This window comes from Peromyscus leucopus, chromosome 4 (assembly GCF_004664715.2).
Source record: "Peromyscus leucopus breed LL Stock chromosome 4, UCI_PerLeu_2.1, whole genome shotgun sequence".
NCBI lineage: Eukaryota > Metazoa > Chordata > Mammalia > Rodentia > Cricetidae > Peromyscus > Peromyscus leucopus.
The window spans coordinates 76,468,301-76,481,941 of record NC_051066.1 but is presented as its reverse complement, the minus strand read 5'-3'; positions in this window follow the sequence as shown (position 1 = coordinate 76,481,941).

Here is a 13,641-nt window from a genome sequence, read left to right as displayed (position 1 = left end):
ACCAATTCCCAAAAGTTATTCTCTGAACTGCACATGCACAAAAGGGTATGAACATGCACATGTGTACACTCACACACTTAAAAAAGAGAGAGAGAAAGAAAGAGCAAGGGCATCAGATTTCCTTCATTTATTAGTGTGAGCTCTGGGCGAGTTCATTACTTATCAAGCTTCTACTTCCTAAACCATAGAAAAGGGAATGATGTCTACATTACCAGGTCTGTTGTGAAGGTGAACTCGTAAAAAATGAACATGAGAGAACATAGCGAGAGGCTTTCAAAAGATCAGATGTTTTATGTTTATGCCTTCACAGTTTTTCTAAGTATTCTTGAGGAACCTCAGAATAGTTTCCTATTTCTACAAATCCTATACATACTTTACTACTTTTTTATATGTAGAGAGTCTTGGGCTGACCTGTGCCCTGGGCATAGGAAACTTACACATCTCTGTCAAGCGGGGCCATGAGAAAGGGCTCATGAGCTGTGACAGAGAAGGATGCTTGTCATTTGATGCTAACACATTTGAGTTCTCTGTTGCCTATTAGTCCCTTTTAGTTCCTTTTGTATAGCTGTGGCCAAAATACATGTCAGAAGGAACTTAAGCAGAAAAATTTTATCTTAGCTCCCAGTTTCAAACATATAAGTCCATGGCGAGGAGTATGTGACAGAGCAGAGGATGAGCAGCTCATGGTACAGAAGACAGGAAGCAGAGGGAGGGAAAAGGAGGGAGAGGAAGAGGAAAAGGCCAGTGCAAGACACTGACCTTAAGGTCGTGCCTCCCAGCCCCATGCATGAGCTATCTTCTCCATCCAGTCCCACCTTCCAGAGTACTACCCCCTCCCAGTAGTTTGTTGAGATTCTAATTAATGGCATCTTTACCGACCTCCTAAGTATTTCTCAGTCAAGTTGACAGTCATGATTAACCAACACAACCCTAGAGGCCATGAAGTATCTTCCAGAAGGAAGAGGTGAATCCTTGTTTTTGTGGAGGAGTGTCACCTTGGAAAGTCAGTCCTTACTTTGGATTTACACGAGCAGTTCTTTTGTTTTAAGCTGTTGAGATGTTGTAGCTGCTTTCTGAAGTATAATGCAGCCCACTGTTGTAGAATATTATTTTAAGGTGTGCTACTTTTGTTTATGTTGCATGTGTTTAACTCTGTGAAGCTGTTACTTTCTGTACCTGTGTAAAACACCTGATGGTCTAATAAAGAACTGAACGGCCAATAGCAAGGCAGGAGAAAGGATAGGTGGGGCTGGCAGGCAGAGAGAATAAATCGAAGGAGAAATCTGGGAGGAGGACATTAGGAGCTAGCCACCCAGCTACACAACCAGCAACGGAGTAAGAAAGAAAGGTATACAGAAATAGAGAAAGGTAAAAGCCCAGAGGCAAAAGACAGATAGATTAGTTTAAGTTAAGAAAAGTTGGCAAGAAACAAGCCAAGCTAAGGCTGGGCATTCATAATTAGGAATAAGCCTCCAAAACAAACAAACAAAAGAACCAAACCAAAACAACAACAAAAAAAGAATAAGCCTCTGTGTGTGATTTATAGGGGAGCTGGGTGGCAAGTGCCCCAAAAGAGCAGAAACAAACAACAACAGCCCACTTAAGATACATTTCCTTCTTAGTCTTTCTTCTGATAGGAGCAACAGAACACCAAAGTTGTACTTCTGGCTTGGCTTCTCAGTAAAACTGGATCCTCATCGGGTGGCCTTATCTATCACATTTGAATAAAATCCACCTTGTCTTTTTTTTTTCTCATAGACCAAGTGGTTTCAGATGAGACATGTGAAGACACTGCCGACTGGCAAGTCCTGCACAGACAGAGGAGTCAGATGTGCTGACTAGCAGGTTCCTGGTGTTTACAGCAATCCCCGTGCCCAGGTTCTCTAAGGTGCTGCTAGCTGAAAACGCCTTGTTTGATGGTCCTACAGATAAACTGACTGTGTACAAAAGTATAGTCACAATAACATACCTAGATGGTTTTTTTTTTGCATTCTTTTAAAAAAATGACGAGAGGAGATGCTGATGAGGTGGTTCAGTGGGCAAAGGCACTTGGCATTGAGCCCGGTGAATTGAGTTCAGTTTTCAGACCCACATGGTGGAAGAAGAGAGAAGCTCCCACAAGCTGTCCTCTTCTCTCCACACGTGTGCTGTGGCGTGTGTGCTGGTGCACACACACAAATCAATACAACAACATTGTTTCATAAATAAAATAGGATACTTCGTCCAGGCAATGGGGCTGAGATAGTGAGAGCGTTCCCTAAACATTTGAAAACAAGGCATCTCTTGAAGAGTTAAATTATAAAATTTCAAGAGCCAATTCATTAGTTTAATACTGAAGGAAAATAAGGACATGCCTGCTCCTGGGTATGGTGGAGGAGAAGGTTTTATTGGACATGTGGGGGATTGTAGAGTCAGTGGCATCTGAAAGGGTCCAGACAGAAGTGGGCTATGAGGAGTTTGGGGGGGGGTAAGAGAGAGAGAGAGAGAGAGAGAGAGAGAGAGAGAGAGAGAGAGAGAGAGAGAGAGAGAGAGAGAAAAGAGAGAGAGAGAAGAGGAGAGAGGGCAAGTAGATCCAGAGAGAAGCCAAGGACCACAGGCCAAGACAGCGCATGGCCAAGATTGCTGGATTAGATAGGAATAAGGTAAGGAGCCGGAGGTGGAGGGGAGCAAAGCTCAGCCCTGGGCTGGAGAGGTTTAGGCTAGGGGGCAAAGTGAGAAGTGTTGGGAGGAGCCACAGGTACTGAGTGAGACTTGTCCTGGGTTTCTTTGGGACCTGTCAAATATATTTATTTAGTAACAATTACCTATGTGTGGCATCCCTGGAGATAACTTTTACATCCACGTGAAACCCCCTTCTACAATGAATATGGCTGGCTCATGTAACTGTTGGCATAGTGTGGAAATGACAGAATGTGGCCTCCTAGGCTAGAGTGCAGGAGATGTTTTGTTCTCATAGTTATTCATACTATGGGGAACTCTGGCTTTGTTTTGAGGACACCAGAACAGTGCTCAGAAAAAGGCTCCTGTGATGAAGAGCTAGGCCAGCACTTTACTCATGTGCTATCACCCCAGTCATCTCTGAAAAATGTATTTAAGACTGCTTAGTCAAAAATGGTTTCTCTGAAAAAGAAAGAGCTGAACTATAATTCTGAATACTTTCCTCATGCAAAGCCATCTAAGCAGAGTGGCCCAGGTAGTGGAGCAACTCCTGTGAGGGCCTTAAGATGAAATGAGCTTGATTTATTTCCCAGCATCTAGAAAGGTGATGTGGTTGGAACTGGGAGAGCGGCTGAGAGTGCGCTCTGCTGAAGCTTACGGGAAGGGTATTATATAGGGAGATTATATTCAGAGAGAAGATACCACCAGATCCGTGCAACAAGGAGGAAAGCACTTTAGAGTTAAAATCTTACCCAAGTCAAATCAGGGAAAGAAGAAAGTAGACAAGGTAGTGTTTGATATAACTATACACCAAGAAAGAATGAGCCCATTAGAGGGAGATTTAGCCACAGTGGAGCCTAGAAAAAGGTCAAAGAGGTTTATGCCGCTTATGTTGGTAGAGGAGGTACCAGGGATCAAAATCTCACTATGTGTTTTCACTGACAGACATTCGGGAGATGGCCTGATGCCATTAATGACTGGATGGAAAAGTGATGACCTGTTGATAGATTTCCCTATTGCTAACAGTGGGTCTGAAAACACAGAAGAGAACACAAAAGAATGTCTTAGTTTGGGTTTCTATTGCTGTGAAGAGACACCATGACCTCAGCAACTCTTATAAAGGAAAACATTTAATTGCTTATAGTTCAGAGGTTCAGTCCACTATCATCATGGTGGGAAGCATGGTGGTGTGCAGGCAGACATGGTGCTGGAGAGGTAGCTGAGAGTTCTACATCTGGATCCTCAGGCAGCAGGAAGTGACTGTGACACACTGGCCAGGCTTGAGCATCTGAGACTGCAAAGCCCACCCCCACAGTGACACACTTCCTCCAATACGGCCACACTTCCTAACAGTGTCACTCCCTATGGGCCAAGCATTCACACACATGAGTCTATGGGGGCCATTCCTGTTCAAACCACCACAAAGAGCATTCCTCAAATGGGACTTTGCACAAGGGAAGAGCATTCCACATACAATAAGATAAGGAGTAACCCTACCATTCTCCTATCTCCTCCACAGCCTTCTCCATATCCACCCAAATGAGGCAAAGTCCTCTGAGCAGAGGAGGGAAAAGTGATTGTGATTCTGAGGTGGGATGGCAAGGGGAAGGGTAAGAGGTACAGACTTGTTCAGGAAGGTTCCCGGAGACACCACAGATAGTGGGAATGGGTTTTGGAGTTGTGCCTTTGGCTCAGGCAGCTGTTCTGTCTGGGAGCAGATTCTGATCTACTGGCAGACAGAAGCTTAGTTTTGAATTATTCTCTGTTTGTGTTTTATTACTGGGGCAAAAAATCTGTGAGACTTAGTAACATTAGACAAGAAAGCGGCATCTTGAATGCTCACTTCCAGAAGTTGGAAGATTCATATCCAGCGAAGCTTACCTTTCTAGTGGAATCCAAAGATAGCACATGGCATCACATGGCAAAACCCTGAACTTCTCTGAACCTGTTTGGGTGCTCTAGTTTATCGTGTTCCCATAAAGTCACCAGAATTCAGTCACAAGGGCTCCACCCAAATGATTCTGCCTTTACACATCATGGTTGAATTGACCGTCTGTTTTCCTGGTACCCCTCATGATGGGGATGAAGTCCAGCATAAATTCAAGAGAGCCAACACCACTCAAACCACAGTAACTTCACATCTTAGAGGACAAATTCCCCGAACTGTCCAGGGTGATGAAATGTCCCTGGCAATGTCCACAGATAGTAGGAATGGGTTTTGGAGCTGTGCCTTTGGCTCAAGCAAAGGTGTAAGAATTTCTTCTCCAAATCCCAATGTACAAAGTAGGTTTCTGTGACCATGTTCTTTCCCCTGCTTTACATTCAAGGAAAGAATCTCTGGTGAGGTTTTTTTTTGTTGTTGTTGGTTTGTTTGTTTCTTTTTCCTTTTCCTCTCTCCCCCACCTCCCTCCCTCCATCTCCCCCTCTCTTTCTTTTATCATTTGGGAGAGTGAGTGAGCAAGCACATTTCCACTACATCAGAGCTAGCTTTTTCCCTAGTATCATCCCAACTCATCCAGCCACATTAAGATGATAAATTGATCCACTGAACTGCTTTCCTTGAAGGCAAGAATACAACCATTGGAGGATGTGAGTATCTGCTCTTCTTGTGAGTTCTGGGTCTGGTGTAAATGAATAGCTTTTGCTTGGTCTATATATGCATCCTGTAAGCTGAGTTAGTGTTCTGGCACACAGTGGGGATAACTGGAGTTTTAAATTGACAGAGTCAAGGGTCACATTCACTAAAGTGAAAAATACTTAGAACTTCTGGTACATTCCCTTCTGGACATTTTTTTTTTTTAATTACTAACATAACATAATTCAACCAAAGCTTGGAATAAAGAAATTATATCATTTTTGATACACTTACTTAAAACTATTTAGTACTTTCTATTAGAGGATTGTGACTTTGCTATTAGTGATATTTTCTAAGAGGTCAGACATTAAAGCTAGCTATTAACTTACAGCTTTTTGCCATTCCAGGGGAAAAACCAACCAACCAACCCAAAGTTGATAGCCTGCAGGATATTAACTAGGCCTGTGTCTATTAAGCAGGCATTTTTTTCTCCATTTCTCTGATGGCCTATGCAAAGATCTCCATTCTTTGGTTCTCCTTTGAGTTAGTTTTAGCAGCATATACGTTCCTTCCTGCACGGCTGAGCTGAGTAAGATGCTGACTGCTGGCCCCGCCCTGTCTGTGTCAGACTTGCCTCTGACTATTTGAAGGGCGCTTCAGCGTGGCTGCCTCTTGATCCAATGTGCTTCTTTCCAGTGTTGTTCACGGAATAAACGATGTTCTTTCGTCAGTCAGTCTAAGATTTGCAGGATGTTTGGGACCCACTGACCCAATACTGTCGTGTCTGTCAGAGCACTGGGACCCTCAGAATAAATTTTCAGCATGGATAGCAGCATGACACCAAAGAGTCTTTGGTAAGCTTTTGGATGATTCATAGTTTCAACAATGGAAGTGTCTGAATTACAGTCCCATTTTGTGTGTGTGTGTGTGTGTGTGTGTGTGTGTGTGTGTGTGTGTGCATGTGTGTGGTGCATGTTGGTGCCTTTGGGTGCAGAGGCCAGAGGAAAATATCAGGTGTCTTTTCACTATCATTCTCTATCCCATTGCCTTGAGACAAAGCTTCTCACTGATCTGGAAGCTCAGTTTGGGCTAGCCTGGCAGGTCAGCAAGCTCCTAGGATCCTGTGTCTGCTCCCCACTGCTGAGGTTATAGGCACTTACAGCCATGTATGATTGCCTTCCCCTGAGTGGGCGCTGGGTATTTGAACTCAGAACCCCATGCTTGCATAGCAAGTGCTCTTACACACTGAGCTATCTCCCAGATGCCAGAATCTGATTAGTGTGGCTTTCCAATGGCTGCCTGTTGCGTTGTCTTTGGAGCAGTGTAAGCAGAGACTGTGTGCACAAGGCAGCAGGCCATGTCTTGAGTAGGAAGAATAGAAGAGATCTTTCCAGTGCTCCTGGTTAGGATTTATAATTTGTCCCCAAAGATGATGAAGTTAGAATCCATTCCCATGAGTTACCCACAACATGGTTGAAAAAAATGTGCTTTTTCTCTGCAACAATATCATTTCTGGTAATTGTATCTTTTCATTGCAAACATTTCAGATACAACATGGACCCAGAAGTCTTTTTGTTGGGGCAGACATGAAAACTAGTCCTGATTTATATATATATATAATAGAGAGTGTGTATTTTGTTCTAGACAATTAAATAAAAATGCTTAGCAGAGCAAGGTGGCATATAATTTTTTAAAATAGATTTGTAACAGGCTAGAATGTTTATTGTAATTGTAAAATTAGGTAAATCTCAAATGCTTGCTTCTTGAAACATGGAAGTGTCTAAGTGGGTGTGTGTATTCTCCACTTTCAATTTTTCAGTTTTCAGTCACAGTAGGATGCATTTTCCGTGCTCCCATAAACCCTGCCTACATTTCCCTTTTCAGAAGCTGCTGTTGTTAATACTAGAACAAAATCTTCAATCCTATATTGAACTTTCAGCATTTCATCCACCCCAAATAACCACTTTCATTCTAATTCTTCCCAGAACAGAGAGGCTTGCTTTCTGAATATTGCTTTAGTGAACAACACAGAATGCAATTTCTTTCTAACAAAGGAATTTTCATGTACTAAGAGACAGTGGATACAAACACTGCTACCTTTAAAGAAGATTCGGAAGGGATAAAACGATGTTGGATTCATAATCCTCTCAGTGTTGAGGGCACTGCTAGCATGCCTCTGAAGGGCTTCCTTCTGGGAGAGGTCATTGGCTGCTTTTGGTTTTTATAGCTGGGAAGCAGCTTTGTAAGGGGTGAATACTGGAACCTGACAAAGGGGAGACTCTTCCCATCAGAACCAGAGATATGCGCTTTCAGATGGGAAACCCCCAGAACTAAGCAGAGAAGTGGCAAGAATCATAACTCAGGGAGAAAATGAAGGATTAACAATGGAAAAACAGCTGGAAAACAGAAAAATCTGGAAATTTTAGTTGTATCTCCCTCTCTCTCTCTCTCTCTCTCTTTTTTTTTTTTAAAAAAAACAATGCAAATGCTTTATTTAATAGTTGCAGGTCATCGCGGGCCAAGTGGTGGATATCCAGGACCCAGAGCAAGGTCAGCGCAACCTCCTAGCCTCTCTTTCTGACTCCAATAGGGTGAGCACCTCACCCTCTCGAACAGGGCCTTTGATGTGTCAGATGATGGAGCAGCTGGTGTCATCCATAAATTCCACGTGTACCTGCATGCACTGTCCCTGTGAACCGGTCCTGCCCAGCACTTTGGTACCCTCGCCCAGCTTGATGGGACACGAAACTTGTGTCCATGATGGTGGAGATCTGGCGGAGAGCTAGTTGTATCTCTTAACATGGTTTTTGTTTATATAACTAAACTTATGCACAAAGAGTTTCCTTTTGTAGTTAGAATGTTGGAGAATAAGATTGAAGAGGGTACAGTTGCCTATATCTTCAGCCACCTATGGTAAATTAATTATTTTTATAAGGTCCAAGTCAGGACATTTCTTTTTTTATTTCTTTTTTTTTTTAAAAAACTTATTTAACTTTATTTTATGTGCATTGGTGTGAAGGTGTAAGATCCCCAGGAACTGGAGTTACAGGCAATTGTAAGCTGCCATGTGGGTGCTGGGAATTGAACCATGGTCCTTTGGAAGAGCAGCCAGTGTTCTTAACCACTGAACCATCTCTCCAGCACCCCAGGTCATTTCTAAACATTTGCTTTTACAATGAACTTTTGTGTACAAACCATTGTTCCACTATGATTTAAAGGTCGATTCCTTTAAGGGAAATTAGTTACCAATAACTTCTCCGAACAATCCTATCATTCTAGACTCCATGTTGTTTTTGTTGGGCACAATCCTTCCCAGGATTTTAAGATTAAGTGTTACCTTCAAAACCAATGGACAGCTTTACCGTGGCAGCCATGATAGATATTTTTCTTTGTTCCATCTTGTTCTCCCACCATGATAGACTATAACTTTGGAAACTCACCTTAATAACGAAGGTCCCAGATTCAAGATTACACAAGTCTGTTCTAAAAAGGGAAGAACAGCTTCAAAAGTTCCAGTGGTAAATATTGTTGGCAGAAGTTTCTGTCCTGCCTGGTCCTGCAGCCATTGAGTCCCAAGTAAATACAGAGAGGTTTATATTAATTACAAACTGTTTGGTGTATGGCTCAGTAGTATCATCAACTAGCTCTTACAACTTATTTCAACCCATTTCTATTAATCTATGTTTTTCCACGTGGCTTCGTAGTGTTACCTGTATTCTACTACATCTTGTCTCCCTGCTGCGGCCCCCCCCCCTCAGCGCTCAGTGTCTCCCCTGACTCTACCTTTCTCCTTGTCTCTCTGCTTAGATTCCCTGCCTGGCTCTATTCTGCCTTGTCATAGGCCATCGCAGCTTCTTTATTAACCAACAGTAGAAACACATATTTACAGCATACAGAAAGACCATCGCACAGCAGGTAAAAGTGTTTACATTGGCAGACCTCCCGTCACAGAGGAATTCTATCTTAAATTCAACTGATGCAAAGAACTTCTGTCTGGACGTTGGCTGTTAAAGAGCAAGACGCAGGGTGTTTGAGAGATTGCTCAGTGGTTAGTAGCCCTTGCTGCTCTTGAAGAAGACCCAAGTTTGGTTCCCCATACCTATATGGCAGCTTACAAACACCTGTAACTCCAGTTCCAGGGGATCTGACACCCTCTTCTGGTACCTGTGGACACTGCATACATAACACTCAGACACACACAGACACATGAAATGAATAAATAAATCTTTAAAAAATGTATCAAGACATAGAAATATGAGAACTTTTTAAGAATGAAAGTGACCCAGAAATAGATGTTTATTGTAAAAAAAAAATCAAATAGTATGCACTTTTCTTTTCTTTTTTTCTTTTTCTTTTTTCTTTTTCTGAGACAGGGTTTCTCTGTGTAGCTTTGCGCCTCTCCTGGAACTCACTTGGTAGCCCAGGCTGGCCTCGAACTCACAGAGATCCGCCTGGCTCTGCCTCCCGAGTGCTGGGATTAAAGGCGTACGCCACCACTGCCCAGCTTAGTATGTACTTTTCTAAGAAAATTTACTGGTATTTTCCAAATGAAAAGGTGCTAAGTATTGTTGCAAAATGCAAAATGATAGAAAAAGAAAAAATAAGAAGATAAAATACCAAATATTATAAAAATAGCATACTATGACCAAATAGGGTATGGTTTAGTAATCATAAAGTTTTAAAAGGATTGCGGGGTTGGAGGATGGCTCAATGGATAAGCATGAGGAGCTGAGTTTAATCCCCAGCACTCAGGTAAAAGCCAGGCATGGTGGCCCACACCTCTAATTTCTGCATTGGATGGACAGAGACAAGAGAATCTCTGGTGCTCACTAGCCCACCAGTCTGACAAAATCAGTGAGCTCCAGGTTTGGTGAGAGACCTTGCCTCAAAACATAAGGTGGAGGGTGGTTGAGGAGGACACCCGATGTTGACCTCTGTCCTCCACATACACACATAAATAGCATACCAGCATAGCAGGAGGAGAAATAGACAGATAGGTAGATGGTAGACACCCAGTAAAACAATGCCATCAGGATTTTAAAGCGCTGTAAGAATAAGAAGTCAGCTACAAAACTTGAAGTCTATTTCTTCAAAATATTTTTTTTTTTTCAAGACAGGGTTTCTCTGCATAGCTTTGGTGCCTGTCCTGGATCTCGCTCTCTAGACCACACTGGCCTCAAATTCACAGAGATCCTCCGGCTCTGCCTCCTGAGTACTGGGATTAAAGGCGTGTGCCACCACTGCCTGGCTTTTTCAAAATATCTTTTAACAATAGAAATTATTACCACACTTGATATGTAGTTCTGCTAAGGGAAATTTTGTGTGTGTGTGTGTGTGTGTGTGTGTGTGTGTGTGTGTGTGTGTGAATGGCATGCATGTGGTCAGAAGACAACTTGACAGAGTTGGTAGTCAGTTCTTCCTTCTACTACCTGGATTCTGGGAATTATATAGGCATGGTGGAAAGTTCCTTTATCACTAAACCATAGCACCAGCCCTCAGTTGGTTTCAATTTACATTTCTATGATGGCCAATGTAGTTGAACATTTTTCATGAGTTTATTGGCCATTTTTAGCTCATCTTTTGAAAACTGTACATTCATTAATTCATTTCTTAGTTGGATTGTTTTCTTATTGCAGACATGATAAATCTTGTTGGCTACAGAGTCCTCATAATTTATTATTGCATGCCATTCTTTCATTTGGCATGGATGGAGATTTATATTACAGTTTGGTTATATAGTCCAAATGGATTCATATAGTTGCCTTTTACCTGCTCAAACATAGAGCAGAGAATCATCTTTAGCTGATTCATGCACACCACACATTACATACTTGTGTTAATGAAGATATGTATGTTACCTTTAAAAGTTTTTGTGCTTTTAGAAAAAAAAGGACCAGACATTAATGAAGACAAGAAGCCTCGGTGATCCACCCTCTCAGTATTGGTGAAATTAAGGCCACTCCACGTAGTTAAAAGGAGATTTATTTAATGGCGTAACTTACAAATGAAGGAATAGGTAGGTTGAGGGTTCTGGGAAAGACACAGCAGTAGTTCAGCGATGTTCTCTGGAGAACTCTCCTCTGTCCACCTCTAGTGTCCGGGCTCCCAGCAGCAAGAGCAAGGCATGTCCCAATCTCGGGTCTTCAGGCCCTCCCTTCGCCCTGCCTTGTGGGCGTGATAGTTACCAAAACCTCAATGGGGGTTGGAACTTCCAGACCAGAGCTGGAATGGCTACCCACTACATCTCAGAACGCCTCTGTTGTGATTTCCTCAAAAATCTGCATCTAAGACAACCTCAAAGCTACTAGCTGAGATGGTCCAGCCTCATAGATTACTCCAGCCAGGACTTCAGATAAGCCTTACACTTTCCCATCACACAGAGACTGGACAACAGATAGTTCTTCCAGGACTTGACCATTATCTCAGTTTTCTCAGGGTCCCCTAAAGATGTCATTGTCGCCGGGCGGTGGTGGCGCACGCCTTTAATCCCAGCACTCGGGAGACAGAGCCAGGCGGATCTCTGTGAGTTCGAGGCCAGCCTGGGCTACCAAGTGAGTTCCAGGAAAGGCACAAAGCTACACAGAGAAACCCTGTCTCGAAAAACCAAAAAAAAAAAAAAAAAAAAAAAAGATGTCATTGTCTCCAGACAACAGGAAGTAATTTTAAGAACATGATGCCCACATTTCCAAGAGGTGGGGTGGTGGTTTTTGGTTGTTAGGTGGGTTGTGGATATTTATCACTGTTTGTAGGGGGATTGTGATTGCAAGTTGTTATTGGTCATAGTCAGGGAGGAAACTAAGCACAAAAGTTTAGATTCAGGGATCTCTTTCTGAAGAGATTAAAAAAAGGGGATATAGACATGATAGAATAAAAGGGTAGATTATTGAATCTATTTTTAAACTAAGAAGCAACTACTAGTCTCAAATAGTTTACATTTTTATGGATTTTTGTATATTGATACAAATTTAAGTTAATTTTTGTTATAACGTATTGTATATATGTTTCTACTCTTGTTTAAGGTACTATACCTATTTAAAGCTCATTTAAAGGTGTAATGTAAAGTTCTAGCCCTTAAAAGCTATTATAATAAACTATTTAGGATAATTAAGAAATGCAGATTAGTAGCTACTCATTTATAACAACCAAACTTACAGTCATGTTAGGTATCTTTCAAGGTCATACACAGATATATTTAGATAGATAAGTGGTCTTCAAACATTTCAGAGACCTATAGATTATAACATTTAAGATGTTTTAATAACCTAAGGCTTTTCATGACAATGAGATACGTCTGCTCCTTGCAGCATCAATCTACTTCAGAGAAGATAATAGACATTGAAGAACCTCCATATGGTGTTTGCTTTCATTTGTGGCAAAGTTAGCCACTAGGAAAGAAACTGCTCTTGCTTCAACTGCTGACAGTATGCTGTCCAAATTGGACAAGCAGAACACAAAAGAAGGTGACTGACAAACTTTGCCAAGACAAGGTAGGACAGGCCTTCAAAATTCCTGCTTCACCAAAATGTCTGTCAGACATTCTAGGCCTGTAGACCAAAGACGGATGCCCCAACATTGCAGAGGAAACTTGAGTGACTGTCTAGGCAGCCAGCTGCTTCTGTCATTTCTATAGTTTTAGAAGTTGCTTGCTCTGCACTTTCTGTTTACTCAGGTAATATTGTATCCTTCTCCAGTCTCTGACTGAGTTGAAGAATACATAGTTATAGATTTACAGTTTTCCTTGTTACCAAATTCAGAAAAGAAACTTACATAAAAGATGTAAAGTTTATATAGTTGAGAAACATAAAAGCTTAAATTGTTTATCTAAAAATGTTTTAAGGTCTAAAAAGACATTTCAAGGTTGGCAATACAAGATAGAAAGTGATTTAGGTATAAAACTTTGGACTCACCAAGATAGTATAGATAATAGTTTCTCTAAATTTGCCAAATATAAATGGACTGGATGTTGTGAATGTAATCCTTACTTGATAATTATTCTTATTATATATAATTTTCTATCTCAGAGTTAAAACCTTTATATTTTATTTAGATAATAGCTGATAATTGTTCTTACTGTATATACTTTTACTGTGTTAGAGTTAAAACTTTTCCTTTTTATTTAGACACAAAGAGGGAAATGTTGTGGGTTATTCTGTCACACTGTGAATGCTGAGTTTGTGTTTGCATTAATTAAATAAAATCAACCTTGGGACAGGAGGCCAAGTTAGCAACTAGGTAACAAAAAGTAACCACAGAGAGTCAGAGTATCTGGAAAATGATAGAAAGGCATACAGGAAGTAGTAGGGAGGGACTTTGCGAGGTGGCTTTTTTGTTGTTGTTGTCCGTCGTTTAGGTGGAATGGATGGGCGCTCTGTTTTGGAGATGCCAGTGAGATGTGGAGCAAGTCAGAC